This window comes from Canis lupus, chromosome 10, assembly GCF_048164855.1.
Source record: "Canis lupus baileyi chromosome 10, mCanLup2.hap1, whole genome shotgun sequence".
Taxonomy (NCBI): Eukaryota; Metazoa; Chordata; class Mammalia; order Carnivora; family Canidae; genus Canis; species Canis lupus.
The window spans coordinates 11499714-11515146 of NC_132847.1; the positions used below are offsets into that span (position 1 = coordinate 11499714).

Sequence of the window (15433 nt, forward strand, 5' to 3'; positions counted from 1 at the left end):
TTGGAATAAAATAGATATTTTCACTTCAAACAGGTTTTTGTTCCCCTGAAATATTATGTTTCCCCCAAAATAGTACATTTTTCTAGGGATTGATAAGTAGATAATATCTGATTACATTTAATTGGCTTAACATTTTCCTTAACTCTCAAAGAGCTAAAAACAACAACAACAACAAAAAAAAAAACTCCTTAAACAAAAGTTCAATGATTTTCTCAAGTAAAAATCCTTTAGAATATGTCATTAATAATTAGAATGCATATGATAACATTAATTAGTGTGCATGTATATATATATATACACATCAATGTTTCTATTATATATGTATATTGTATATATGTGTATATATATGCCTATCAACATATTTTTCTTCTTCAACTGGACAGGAAATCTTCTGTATTTGTTAATTTATTCAAAAAAAATTCATATCAAGGAATGCTACCCCTTTTTCATGTTGTTTTGTTGATACTACACTCCAATCATACCGTGATGTGCTAATCCTAAAGTGTTTCATTATTAATGCACATTATCAATCATGGAACTAAAATTAAATATTAAGTATAGACAGTTGAGAAGAGAAATATTTTTTTTCTTGATTTATAGAACAGTATTTCGAGATTACCTTTTTTGGTTAAGGATTTTATTTATTTGAGAGAAAGAGCATGAGTTGGAGAGAAGGGGCCGAGAGAGGGAGAAGCAGAATTCCTGCAAAGCAGGGAGCCCGATGTAGGGCTCCATCCCAGGACCCTGAAATCATGACCTGAGCCAGAGGCAGACATCACATAGGCATCTGTGGTGTTATGAAGCAGGAAGAAACTGAAAACTCTAATGAGAAGTCCTTGAAATTAACACTTTTAAAAAAAGAGAAGTCCCTTATGATCCAGTCTAGACTCTCTTAATAGGCTGGGGCTTTGCCATAAAAATGTATTCTAGTCAATTCCAATAAGGACCTAATAAGTTACAACAATATGAAACTCTCTGCGATGTCCGTATTAGCAGGATGGGATCCAAGTTTTGTGAAATCTGAACTGTATACAATTTGGAAGAGCACTCTGTAATACAGTTTTATAAATTCACTCATTCATGCTTGCAAGGCCTCTCTCCTTACAGCTTATTTCAATAGGTTCACAGTAAATATACCTTTGCATACTCTAGTGTGATGTTAAGAGTTATGTCTACTGGAAAAGCATCACAATAGAGGCCTGGACAGCTTTGCCAGCTCTGAAATTAATCTCTCTAGATTTCACTTCCCTCATTACAACACAGGGAAGTGTGCATTGGATATACTTACCTGTAAGATTCCTTCCAACAGAACACTTTATATTTTTTAATTGAGGATACCATGACTTCTGCAATAAAGAGAACTCCTTGTTAATGTGGAAGAAACAAAGGGACCTTGTGAGTTTATCTGGGTACCCTAAATTGCATGCTTATTTCCTGATATCCAGTCTATGTATTTTTTCATATAGCAGTGTAGCTGTTGGCTATCCTCAAAGGTCTCAATTTGCTAAGATGTGGTTCTATAATAATATTTGGAAATCTTTTCTAAGTCAAGGTCCTGAGTGCTGGCACCAGAACATGAATGGGGAGTGGGAATCTAACAGTGGAGAAGGGAAAAAAGCAAGAACATGAAACCATCCCCACTATTTTGCTTCTCTCCTATATATATATATAGTTTTTTTTTTTTTTTCTGTAAACGGCTGGCTTCCTAATTACACCTTGTGAACATGGTCTTTGAAAGTCGAAGTAGGAAGTTGCTTAGGTTCGATGGTTTTGTTCTTCTAGTGCCAAAATGGAAATATAAAAGATACATTAATGTCACTGTATGTTGTGAAAATCTTTGCAGAATTATTTTTTCCACAGTCAGTATAAAGCTTGAGCCTCTTTGTTTTTATCCTCTGTTTACATATGTGAATATACAGAGAAAAATTCTTTGAGATGTGCTGAAGTCTTTGCCTTTGTTCGGTGCCAACTTGTCGTGGTTTTAAATGACTTTTAAAAAATTATATGATAACCTTTATAGGAAATTTTGATTACAAAATATCTTAGGCTAATTGTTACAGATTGGGAGTTCAGTGGAGGTAAAAAGTATGTTTTACTTCTCATTAGGCTCTTGAAACCTATACAAGTGGCTAATATCAAGTAGGCATGTTAATGAAATGTTGATTGAGAAAATAAATCATTTTGAATCACTTCAAATTACAGAGCATTACCACTGCTCAAAATGTGTGTTGGCAGCAAAAGCCTACATACTTCTATGATTAAAATAACAGAAAAATAAAATATATGTGATACCATTAAACACATAGGTGAAGAAGTTTTACATGGTCTACCATCTTTTAAAACAATAACTACTAACACTTGAGGTTCAATTAATTTGTCAAAAGCAGTTCACTCTGTATATTACTTGTGTTTCCATTTCCATGAACTTCTATACTACAGAGAAATGTAAATCTTTTAAAAGTTCATTAAAATAGAAAAAATGGAAATGAAATATCTTTAATCTGTAGTAGTTGACCATTTTGTGAACAACAGAATAGTAATTTACAGGATTAGCAAAAGCCAAACAAATAGCCCTCTCTCTAGTTTCAATAATGCAAGTATCCAGAGCAAAATAATAATCTTAAAGGAGGAAGAATCAAGCATCTTACTGAAATAGCTTTCCAATTTCAGTACAGTGCATTTCTGTGGGATAGATTGGACTACTGTACATAGATTAAATTTGACAGGATACCAGACTGCTTCCATATTTTCACCTTTAATTCAGTACCATTTTTGATAAATGTGATGCAGAAAAATATATTTTTTTGTTTTTTTCTAATGGGGAAAAATCAATCAAATAGTATTTCAAAACTCTGCCATGACTGTGTATCTGGCTTACATTATTTTATGGATAGCTGGAGGGTATTTTAGCCTTGACATTTCACTTGTCCTGAAAATAGTGATGATACATGGACTAGTGCTACATAAAGCTCCCATTTTTCTTTACAGAAATGCAGTGTGATTAGCCTTTTTTACCCACCCAAGACTGCCACCCAGGGAGGCTTGTGTGTCAAGGCCAGTGCAGCTTTGAGGAAGCAGCATCTCAAAATATTATGGCTCAAATTCTGGAAAGCAGGTAAAGATAGATTGTTTCCTGGTGGCGGTGTTCACTCATATTTGTCCCCCTCTGAAGCAAGGATTGAGAAGGATCTTTTAATTAGATTCTACATAGTGTTTATGACCTTTGGAGACAGAAGAAATCTGAAGAAGATACATGTGCCTGTATTAGGGCAGTGACATTGAGGAGAGCTAGGAATGGCACAAGAGCTGTTTTCTCCCCTGGCATCATCGAAGCTGTGGGGCACATATGCTACTCTGTCAAGCAAGAAATACAGCCTTATCTTCTGACAAAAAAATTGAAAAAGGGTTTTAGAATAAAACTCCAAGTTAGGCAAGTTAGGCAAAACTCCAAAAGAGCAGAGCCAACAAAACAGGTCTGAAAATAAGCAGGATAGATGTTAGTTAAAACCAGCTTTCCTGTGAACAACAACCAGAGCACTTGATGGAAAAGTCTGGGCGTTACAGACTCTCAGTGTTTGAATCCACATATGACTACTGATATATAACTCTCCTTCATTCATGTGATTCCTACACCCTGCCTTAACTGTGATACCTAGTCTTTGTCATTAGCTCCTGCTTGGAGTGGCATAGTTCACTGTGGCCCATGGGAGGTTGGAACATTCACCTTTGGGTAGCAGTCTCATACAAGTACTTCAGACAACAGAAGAGATCACCACACTTGACACATCGCCCAAAGGAGTTTTATCCCCCATAATCTTCTTCACACTGGAAAATAGAATAATAAACCCATCAAATAGAAGTAGCATTCTTGGGACAGGCAGACAAAATAGGCACACAAGTCAATCTGAAGCATGCTAAGAGCTCCCTGAACCCAACAGTGAAGCATAAAAGTCTTATTTCATGACACATTAGTTTAACTCCTATCTTTTCTTCCTTTGCATCGTATCTGAGGAACATTAAGCTATTCACACTTTATTTTTGATTTTTAAAAATCAGATCAAAATGGAACTGAGAATCTACCTTATAAGAATGGGAATGTGATGGTCAAAGAGCCAGTAGTTGCATGAAGGGGTGGTTTGAAGGGCTTTAGCTTTGCCATAATATCTGCTAACATCCCCTCTATTCCTTCAAAAAAACTTCAAGTAATTTCATTATGCTGATTCAAGCAGTGTTTTGCCATGCAGTATTCTAATACATGTGTCTCCTGTTCATACCAGTTTCCCACAGAAAGCCTCCCCTACCGAGAAAAATGGAGACTCTAGCAGGGTGGAAGGCAAATGCCTAGAGGAGGACCTAGGATTCCACTTGCTTTTGTGGCCACTGCATCCAGTTTCTTGGGTCCTTCATCCTCCTCTCCCATTTATTAAAGGTATTTATAGACTAGGATGGTTACAAGACACTCCAGTTCATCCCCCAAGACTCTGTATCATCGCCTCTCAACCTTGAGATATCCAGGAGCCCATGCAGTTTGCATATTAAACCATGGTTACCCAGGTGGGGATGCATTGTGGAAGAATTCGAAGTATTTGCTTAGAATGAAATTACAGGTGAACGAATGCACCAAATATTTCAGTAAGGAAAGGCTTTTTCCTGCCCTGACCTTCATCACACACAGTTCCTCTCTGCTCTAAGCCCTCCAAGCAGTGGCCAGTTGCATATGGAAGGGTGAGGTATGTGCAAACAGCTGGGGATTCCTAACACTGGGGAATCTGCAGTGTCGGAGTGGTGTGGCAGCTTGATGTGGGAAACTACTGAGGGGAGGGGAAGGTTTCCCTGCCTGAATAGGACAGCTCGTAAACTAGGAGGGGAAAGTCCATATAAGGAACACATCTCTACATGAGGTGCGGTTTCAATGGCTAAGTTTAGGTTCATAAAGACAGCATGTCTCCATCTTGATTATTACGTAATTTTCCTTTCTCTTCTTCCTTTAATTGAAAATCATGATTTGGGCATATAATTCTTTACAGTAATTTTGAAAAGGACTGTAACATGGGTGATTTATATGGTGTTTATCTGCAGAGGGAATTTGTATTTGCCGAAGGGTTGTGTCACATTTCAGGAGAAAGGCAAATCTCTTTTGGAGAAGAGGCTTGCCATTTTCAGGGATGTTGTTCCCATGGCATCATTGGCTTTATCCAATGACAGCAGTCTAAAATTTCCATAGAAACGGGGTCTGACAATGACTGCTAAAAGTACAGTTCCCCCATAGCAGTATCAGTCAAATTAAGAAGCAAAGGTAAATTGTATTATCAGTTAAACTGTCTTTTCCCAAATGGTCCACATTCTCACAATTGCATTTCTTTGTCATAAGCAATTTCATTACTCAGTGACCTGCTGCCCAAGGGCTTGAATTTATAAGAAGGATTGAGGTGTAATAGTAATAATAATTATAATAATAGTAATCATCATCCAGGTGATTCATCTGTAAAATTAAAAATGATAGTGCTTCTGTCATTTGACTGTCGGGGTAAGTGTCCGCAAATCTTCCAACAGAGAAGTTTGAAAAACATAAAAACAATTAGTTTTTCCTGCCTTCTTTTGTTTCTTCTTCCTGTCTGTCCCTCCCTTCCTTTCTCATTTCCTTATTTCTTCTTTTCTTCCTTCTTTCCTACTTCCTCTTTCCCATGCCTCCCTTCTTATTAACACCCTCCTTTCCTCTCTTCCTTCCTCAGACATTTATATTAGCATTTATATCTGAAGAACATCCAGGATTAAATCCTGTCATCACAGAGGAACCAGCTTGCCCTGTGTCCATCCTGTCCTGCATTTCCTGATTTGGTCTAACACACCCATCTAGTCACTAGCAGTCCCTGGCTACATGAAAAACAGCTATGTCACCTCCCTTCTGCCGTAACAGAAATCTGCAGTATGCAAACCTCTGAAGCCACCGCCCTTCTACAAAGCACTCTTTCTTGCTCGGATGATTGGAAAAACTACCAGGGAAGAACAGAAGCTTTAATAAGAAAGCCACAATTTTTCCTTTCCCAGCTCAGTAACAGATTGTTGGTCCTGTCTTTCCTCTAAGGGTGTCAGGCAGGAGGGAGACTCTGGAGAAAGAACTGAATGCAAATTGACTAATAACTTGAGTCAGGAATAAGAATAAAAGTGAGTTCCTTGCTTCCATCTGTTGGGCCTCATTCAATTACTTATTCATCCATTTAATGATCCATTTATACAGCAGATATTTATTGAGTCCCTATTATTTCCTCACACTTCCACGTGGTGCCATGTAGCTCTTCCCTTGTCCTCTCCATCATGATTCTAATAAATCTTACTTAGACATCTCCAGTATCTTCTTACTTTTCTCCCTTCTCCATCATCAACCCTTAACTCTAACCATCCTGGAAACTTACTTCCAGGTCAACCTTGCTCAGGGGCTGGTTTATGTGCTGTTGCTGCTATTCTCCTGCTTTTCCGGAATCTTCTCAGTTTCATGAAGTAAAACCCAAACTCTTTAGCCTTCAATCTAGGGCCTTATAATTTGAGCTCAGTGATCCCACTTTATAAATACCATACACTTTTTAAAAAATAATTTACAATTTTTAAAACTTCCAGGATAATTAACTACAGTGTTATATTAGTTTCAGGTGTACAGTATAGTGATTCAACAATTCTATAGCTGGGTGTTCATCATGTAAGGGTACTATTAATCCCCTTTGCATACTTGACCCTTCTGCTTACCCACCTCTCCTCTGGTAACCACCAGTTTGTTCTGCATATTTAAGAGTGCTTTTCTGTTTATCACTTTTGTTCTTTGTTCATTTATTTCTTAAATTACACATATGAGTGAAATCATATGGCATTTGTCTTTCTCAGATTTATTTCACTTAGCACTATACCATCTAGATCCATCCATATTGTTGCAAATGGCAAAGTTTCAGACTTTTTTATGGCTGAGTAATATTCCATTATGTACATATATGTATATACACCACATTTTCTTTATTCATTCATCTATTGATGGGCACTTGAGTTGCTTCCATATTTTGGCTATTGTTGATAATGCTGTAGTAAACATAGAAGTGCATATATCTTTTCAAATTAGTGTTTTCATACTCTTGGGGAAAATAACCAGTAGTGGAATTACTTGATCATATGATAATTATTATTTTTTTTTCAGGAACCTCCATATGATTTTTTCAGAATGGCTACACAAGCTTAGTTTCCCACCAACAGTGCATGAGGATACCTTTTCTCCACATCCTCTCCCATGCTTGTTGGTTATTTTGTTTTTGATTGTAGCCATTCCAATGGGTGTGAGGTCATATTTTGTTCTGGTTTTGATTTGCATTTTGCTGATGATTATTGGTGCTGAGCATCTTTCCATCTGTCTGTTGGCCATCTGTAGGTCTTCTTTGGAGAAATGTCTGTCTTCTGCCTATTTTTAATTGGATTATTTGGGGAGTTTTGGTGTTGAGTTGTATAAGGTCTTTATATATATATATATTTTTTTTTTTTAAATCAAGGCTACAGCCTTTATTTATTTTATTTAATTTTTTTTAAAATTTTTATTTATTTATGATAGTCACAGAGAGAGAGAGAGAGAGAGAGAGAGAGAGAGAGAGGCAGAGACACAGGCAGAGGGAGAAGCAGGCTCCATGCACCGGGAGCCTGATGTGGGATTCGATCCTGGGTCTCCAGGATCACGCCCTGGGCCAAAGGCAGGCGCCAAACCACTGCGCCACCCAGGGATCCCAGGTCTTTATATATTTTGGATACTAACTCCTTATTAGATGTATCATCAAATACCATATTCATAAGCTTGTAGAATTATTTGTTCTTCCCTTTCCCTGTCTTCTTTTTCTCTTCATGTCTTTGTCTCATACCGTCCACCTGAAATGCTGTTTGCTGCACAGATCCTTTTGACCTTGTTACTTCATTTAAATTCCAGATCTCCCTTGATCTTTTACTTCCTGTTCTCCAGCTGGTGGCCATCTTTGTCTCCTCTAAAACTCATGATGCTATGTTTCTCTCATTTTGCACTTTCTATCCAATTTTACAGTTACATGTATTTATATACTTGGTATATTTGCCCTTGAAGAATCCAAGCTCCTTGAAAGCAGCGCACAACATTGAACTGGCTTCACAGTCTAACAGTATGCCTTATACACAGTTCTCATCTAAGTGAAATATATGCACTACAATACCATTTTCTGTCATTTGTCAAAAGACATGTTGAATAATGAACCTCTTGTTAATTTCTATTGTAATGGGTAATATTATGGTCCAGAAGAGTCTTTCTTACCAAGCCTTTTAAATATTTTCTTGCAAATTACACAGTAGCAGATCTATCAGTCTTAGCAAGATGAGAACTTCAGCAGAATTATGAGCTTCCTTTGTTACACAAACTGTTGTACATCTGCATTTTCACTGACCCTCAGGACTATTGCCAAGGCATGTTCTCCTCACCCAGAACGAGAAAGTCTTTCTCTCGTCACTCCCTGGCAGTCTTCTTTAAATGCATTACTTTTTAAAATAACATGTATGTATTTCATTTTTTCAGGCATGTATTTCAAACATACTTCAAAGAATATAAAAAAACTATATAGTACAAAGTCTCCTCCCTACTCTATTTCTCGTTTTCCCAGTTCCCAGTACACCCTTAACATACATTACTGTGTTCGATTCTTATGTGTCTTTCTACACAGGTTTTTGTGTATGTAAAAGTGAATATGCATGAATTATTTTCCTGTGCTTTACATCTTCTTCTATATCTGTGTTTTTACCATATGTGTGTTTTACTTAAAAATTTTTATCTTGCCCATTTTTCCAGATCAGTGTGTGCAGTGTATCACATTCCCTCCTGTGGATATACCATAATATATTAAAAGGTCCCTAATCAACAGATAATTTATTTCTAAATTTTGTTACAATCCACACTGCAGTGTGTAACTTCATACTTACATCATTTTCTGTCACGGACATCTATGAATACATTCCTAGAAGTAGAATTGGTCGCTTACAAGGTATCTACCTTAGAATTAGATACTTCAAAATCGCCCTCCATGGGAATTATCCATGACCAGCAATGGATAATGAGAGAGTTCTATTCCCCACAAACTTGCCAAGTGTGTTTTAAAACTCAGATTTTAGTCACATTGATGCTTTAAAATCTTATCTGTTTGAAATGGAATGCCGCATGAATTTGCATGTCATATTTGCACAACGACTTTGCTAATGTCCTCTGTATCACTTCAGTTCTTGGTCTATGTGACCAAAATGAGCACTGTTACTTTACCTATAATCTGCCTTCCCATTATTGTGAGTGAAATAACTGTGTTTTCCTAAGTTTAAGAGCCATTTGTAGATTTTAATTTTCTCATAAAATCTCTATTCATATCCTTGGCTCATTTTTCTGTCTTTTTTTTTTCCTTCAGTTCTTAAAAATCCTTTATCCATCAGGGTGATAAGGTGCAGCATAACTTGTTTTATTCCCAGTTTATCATTTATTTATCCTTTGATGTTCATTGTGGCGATTTTTGCCACATATAGTCTTAGTCTGTTTTTATTTACGGATTTTGAATTTTGAGCCCTAGGAAGAATTTTTCCACATTGGGATTATAGAACAGTTCTCATTTTTTTTTTCTTCTGGGAGCTTTTATAGACTAATTTTTTTACATTTAAATCTTGGAACCATTTGTAATTTACCCTGGTGTGGATCTGACCTTATTTTTTGTACCAAAACCATTTATTTAACAGGAACTTTTTTTTATTCCTAGTGGTAGAAGATAACCTTATCAAATACTAATTTTTAATATGAGATCTATTTTTGACATTTGTTTTGAACAGTTTATTCATGTGCCAATACTAAACTATTTTAATTACTGAAGCTTATAATTTTATTATTTACAACTGCTAATAATCTACTGTTGCTCTTTTATTCATGACTTTAAAGGTTTTTTTTAAGTTTAAAAAATTTCCATACATTATTTTGAGTCAGCGAATGTGTTTTTATTTTGTGAAGATCATATTAAATTTGTAAATTAAATTGTAAATTAACTAAGGAAATTAAACTAAAGGAAAAATTGATATTGCGTTAAGTCTTCTTTGTCAGGAGTATCCAAACATTTCTTCATAGTCTTTTAAGCTTATTAGTATTTACTACTTTGTCTTGCCACTAGAAATTTGATCTTTTCTTTCATTTTAACTTTTAATGAGTTTGTGTATATGAAAGCATTTCCCTTAATTATATTGTTAAATCCTGATAGTTTGCTGAGTCTTCTTATTGATTATAGTGGTATTTGTTAATTACAGTGGGGACCACCCCCCTCCAACATATATTCTCCAGTCATATAGTTTCCAAATAGGGATGATTTTAAGTCCTACTTTCAAAGTTTATAATTCTGATCTTTTCTGTATTTTATGATTGTGTTGGTTTTAAGATTGTTAAATAACAGTAATGATGGTGGACTTGGTTTTTTTCTTGACTTTAAGAGAATCTCATGTCTCCATGGACAGCATCATTCTGCTTTTTGGTTAGATGGTTTTGGACTGAATTAGAAATATTTTTCATTTTTTAAGAAAGCATACACCTATATCATATTAATCATATTCTGTCAAAGAAGATACTAGTTTTGCAAAATGCCTTTTTAGGATCCATGGTAATAATTGTTTTCACAAATATTTTAATATTATGACACAGATAATAGTCTTCCTAATATTGAGTTATCTTTGCATTGCAAGAATAAAGGTCACAACGATTATATTTCTCTGGACCCTGATAACATTTTCTGTATAAGTTTTTAATCAGTGTTCACATCTGAAATTTATCTCTAGTTTTCCTTTTGATACAGTTTATTATAAGTGATGGTACCAGTGTTCTTATTTCATAGAACTTTGAAGTTTCCTTTTTTGTTTTATATTCTGTAACATTTTAAGTAGACTTGGAATTTTTACATCTTTTTATTTTATAGAAATTTGTGGAAAATAATCTAGTAGATGCTTTTTCTAAAGATTTTATTTATTTATTTATTCATCAGAGACACACAGAGAGAGGCAGAGACAGAGGGAGAAGCAGGCTCACTGCAGGGAGCCCACTATGGGACTTGATCCCAGAACTCTGGGATCACAACCTGAGCCAGAGGCAGACACTCAACCACTGAGCCACCCAGGTGTCCCGAAATTGTTCTTTTTAAATGCTCTTCATGTCAAAAGTTGGGTTTGGTCAATTATGTTTTTTTTTTTTTTTAAGATTTTTACTTATTTATTTGAGGGAGAGAGAGAGAGCATGAGTGGGGGAAGGGGCAGAGCAAGAAGCAGACACTCTGTTGAGCAGGGAGCCCCACATAGGGCTCAATCCCAGGATGGTGGATCATGACCTGAGCTGAATGCAGATACTTAACTGAGTGAGCCACCCAGCCACCTCAACTTTCTTTCTTTTTCCTTTTTAAAATTATTTATTTGAGAGAGAGAGAGTGTGTGTGTGTGTGTACACGAGTAGGGTGAGTGCAGAGGTAGATAATCTTCAAGCCAACTCCCTGCCAAGCCTGAAGCCCAATGCAGGGCTCAATCTCATGACCCTGAAATCATGACCCGAGCCAAAACCGAGAGTGGAATGTTTGACTGAGTCACCCAAGCACCCCTGGTCAATTATGTTTTTTCTAGAAAATTGCTTGATTCTTTCAGGTTTTCTTTTCCCTTTCCCTTTCCCTTTCCCTTTCCCTTTCCCTTTCCCTTTCCCTTTCCTTTCCTTTCCTTTCCTTTCCTTTCCTTTCCTTTCCTTTCCTTTCTTTCTGTGTGGGAGTCAACAAAATTATTTCTTAGAGATCTAAAAGTTTTCTCTTTTTAAATTTTCAGTTAACTCTGCTTAATGTTTTTTTTTTTTTCCTTTAGACTTGATTTATCTATTTGAGAGAGAGAGAGTACAGGCAGGGGAGAGGGGCAGAGGGAGAAGGAGAAGCAGATGCTTAATTGGCTGAGCCACCCAGATACTACTCTGCTTAATATTTCTGATTCTCAGTAATTATGCTTTCCTCTCATTTTTCTGGATTTGTTCAATAAGTAAATTTTATTGTTTTGTTCTGGTTCCCGTTGTCTGTTCTTGCATCCTCCTGGTTTATCTCTCGTGTCTCTGGTCATTGTGTATGAGATTTCTTGGCCAATATTCTTTTGCACATCAAACCTGTCCGTATTGTGTTTCCTTAAGCTTTGAGCTTAATCCTTTTCTGTGCACCCTTCCTTGAGATAAGCTGTCCCATCTAAAACATAGTTCAATGGACACTGATGACTCCCTAATATATATCATATCACTTCTTGAAATTCCACCCCTTAGTGCTAGATAGATATTATTCTTTCGATTTCCATAGCTGGATATGTTTCAATATATCTAAAACGTGGTTTTCTTCCTTCACAGAAAAAACCACCAGCATCTGCCTTGTCTCACAATCCCTGACACTTGGCTTTCTTGCTCTCTACATTATACTGAATCAACAAATACTTTTCATTTCTTCCACTTGAGGATCACTTTCACATATCTTCTTCTCTCCTTATACTGTGATCTTATTTTAAGTCACCATCATCTCTTGCCTACAGATGGAAATAACCTCTTTGCCACTTTTACTGTATCTACTGTAGTTCCTTCCTGTTTCTTTCATATTAACAGCTGATTGATTCCATAACACATCTCTCTAGCTTAAGTCCACTCAGTAGCTTGTCACTGTTGTTCCAAAAAATAGCTAAAATTCTTCATATGGCCTTTCTACACACTATTCTCAACTAGAGCTGCTGTTCCTCAGCTTTCTCTGCTGCGATCAACCCAGTCCCATCTTCTTTACATTCCTCAAACGCACCATTCTTCTTTCATTGTCCCATGACATTTGCACCTGTTTGCTATCACCTTTGCTTGAAAAATGTCCTGCTATTCTTGCTTTCATTACTAATTCCTCTCATCCTTTAGAGTTTGTCTTTAAAATCTTTTTCTCAAATAAGTTTTCTCATATTCACTTTGCATCATTTTGGCAGCATTTTGTTCCATAAATTAGTTGAGTTTACGATTAAATAATTGGATATTTGGTTATTCAGTGATTGTTTTCTGTACTAAAATGTAGCTTCATTTTGGATATCTGTCTTGTTTGCTGCTTAATCCCTAGTAGTAAGTAAGATGACTAAATAGCTCAAAACATCGAAAGGAAAATAGTATCAAGGAAAATATAATAAGAGTTTGAGAAACTTAGTATATAAAAATTAAAATAGAAATTCTAGCATCATTATAATATTGTTAATTAAATGAGATAAACAGTTACAGCATCGCCAATTTAGTATCTCCTCTTGGTGAAGAAATGAATGATTACTTAATGTTTAGCATTGATACAGTAGTCTGCTTATTTGGAATATAAACAAAGTTAGATTCCTAGGTTATGTTTTATACCAAAATAAATTCTTCATGAGTGCATAAGACATTTAAATGTGTGATTGCATAACATGATAAAATACCTAGGGGAAAATACACATATGTATTTATCTCATCATGGTCTGAATATAAGCCATAAAATTTGACAGCAGGGTATGAACACCACCAGCAATAATGAGTGAATTAAACCACAAAAAAAAAGTCATCATTAATACTTAAAAATTGGTTGAAAAAGTATTCACAACAGGAGCAGAAAGTGTATTCTTAACACGTGTCAGAATATACATATTGTCTTTATATAATGTTCTCACTGTTATGTAAAGGATACATCATTAAGAAAATGACAGATGCTTCATTTAAAGGAAAGAATAATGATTTCTGAGAGGCAAGTTACAAGATATTAAATACAACGTTGTATGACAATTTTTGGCTGCTTTGAGAACCACCATTGGAATGAAAATAAAACAGATATTATTTAATTAGAATGGCAATGAACGATAATCTGCAGAATTAAGTTAACACCTGGGAAACAGGACATTCCTATATGACAATGGCAGGATTATAAATTGAATAACCTTTGCAGAGGCCAATTTGGCAGTATTAGTCAAAACCTTCAGAATGAACATGTCCTTTCTTTAATCATTCCTCTCCTGGAAACTTAATCTGATGAAATAATCAGTTAAACACAAATATGTGTTTGAATATGTTTGACTTCTTGCCATTTAGTGACCTATGTACAGAAGTGAAGAGGACTTTATGGTGTAACTATTCATGCACATTAGCCATGATCAAAGCTCACCTTAATTTCTGACTTTGCCTCTTTATTTGCCTGTTTTTTAATGTATTGTGGTATTTTTGTGTGTCTTATAAATTCGTTACATACATGATGGCACAAATGTTTTCTGAAACAGTGTAATAATAATATACACATACACGCACACCGTTTATATTTATAGTTGCAGCCTTTTTAAAAAGATTTTATTTATTCATGAGAGACAGAGAGAGAGCGAGGCAGAGACACAGGCAGAGGGAGAAGCAGGCTCCATGCAGGGAGCCTGACGTGGGACTAGATCTTGGGTCTCCAGGATCATGCCCTGGGCTGAAGGCAGATGCTTAACCACTCAGCCACCTAGGCGTCCCTAGTTGTGTGTGTGTGTGTTTTTTTTTTTTTTAAGATTTCATTTCTTTGAGATGGAGAAAGAGAGAGAGAGAGAGAGAGAGAGAGAGGAGGAGAGGCAGAGAGAAAGAGAGAGAGAGAGAGAGCGAGCGCAGACTCCCCACCAAGCAGAGAGGATGAAGTGAGGCTTAATCCCAGGACCCTAAGATGAGGACCTGAGCTGGAGGCAGACACTTAACCGACTGAGCCACCCCAAGAGTTCCTCTAGTTGTGGCTTTTAATAGAGTACCTAATACATAGAAACCATTCAGTAATACTTAATTCTTGTTAAGTCAGTATTTCGTCATAGGAGTTATATTAGCAGAATCTATATGTTCCAGTTGTCAAGGATGTTTGTGTGTCTTATGAAATAAATTGGTTTTCTCCAAAATTCCTATCTGGAAGCTGTCATGTGCTTAATTAATTTTTATATTGTTTCCTGTTTTGATACAGTTCTGCTTCATTTTGCAGAAGCTCTCTCCGAGGATCTGGCAGCAATTGTTGAAATTGTCCCCCACATACATATCTGTCCTGAAAACCACCATCACACAGATAATTTCATTTTGCAAAGGCAAATACAGTGACATGCAAGTTAGCAAAACCTTCCTCTTACTTATCTCATTGTTATATTCAAGACTTTAATTTTCAGTAAAGTCCAAAATTAGATGCCCCATCCCCACTATTAGGTATTAACCTAATGGCCGTGGGATAATGATGCTTTTCAAAGTAAGATCTTAAAGTGGCTGTGACATGCCAAACCAAAAACTTTGTGGGAAAAGCATGCTTGATTTGACTTACAGAAATCATTATTCCTGGAATGAATTAACAAATATCAACTTATAAAGGTATAAAAAATACAAACAAAATTT

The 15433-nt window shown here is 36.0% G+C and overlaps 1 protein-coding gene across 4 annotated transcripts in view; it reads left to right on the top strand.

Moving 5' to 3' along the window:
* PRR16 (proline rich 16) overlaps positions 1-15433 on the top strand; it is a 532382-nt gene that overhangs the window by 116765 nt on the left and 400184 nt on the right. For 3 of the 4 annotated variants that reach the window (XM_072840680.1, XM_072840678.1, XM_072840681.1), the window contains one exon: positions 2989-3115. The exons of the other annotated variant lie outside the window; for it this stretch is intronic. The gene's annotated coding sequence lies outside the window, so the exon portion shown is untranslated. The remainder of the gene's footprint in view (positions 1-2988; positions 3116-15433) is intronic. 4 annotated transcript variants of the gene reach the window in all.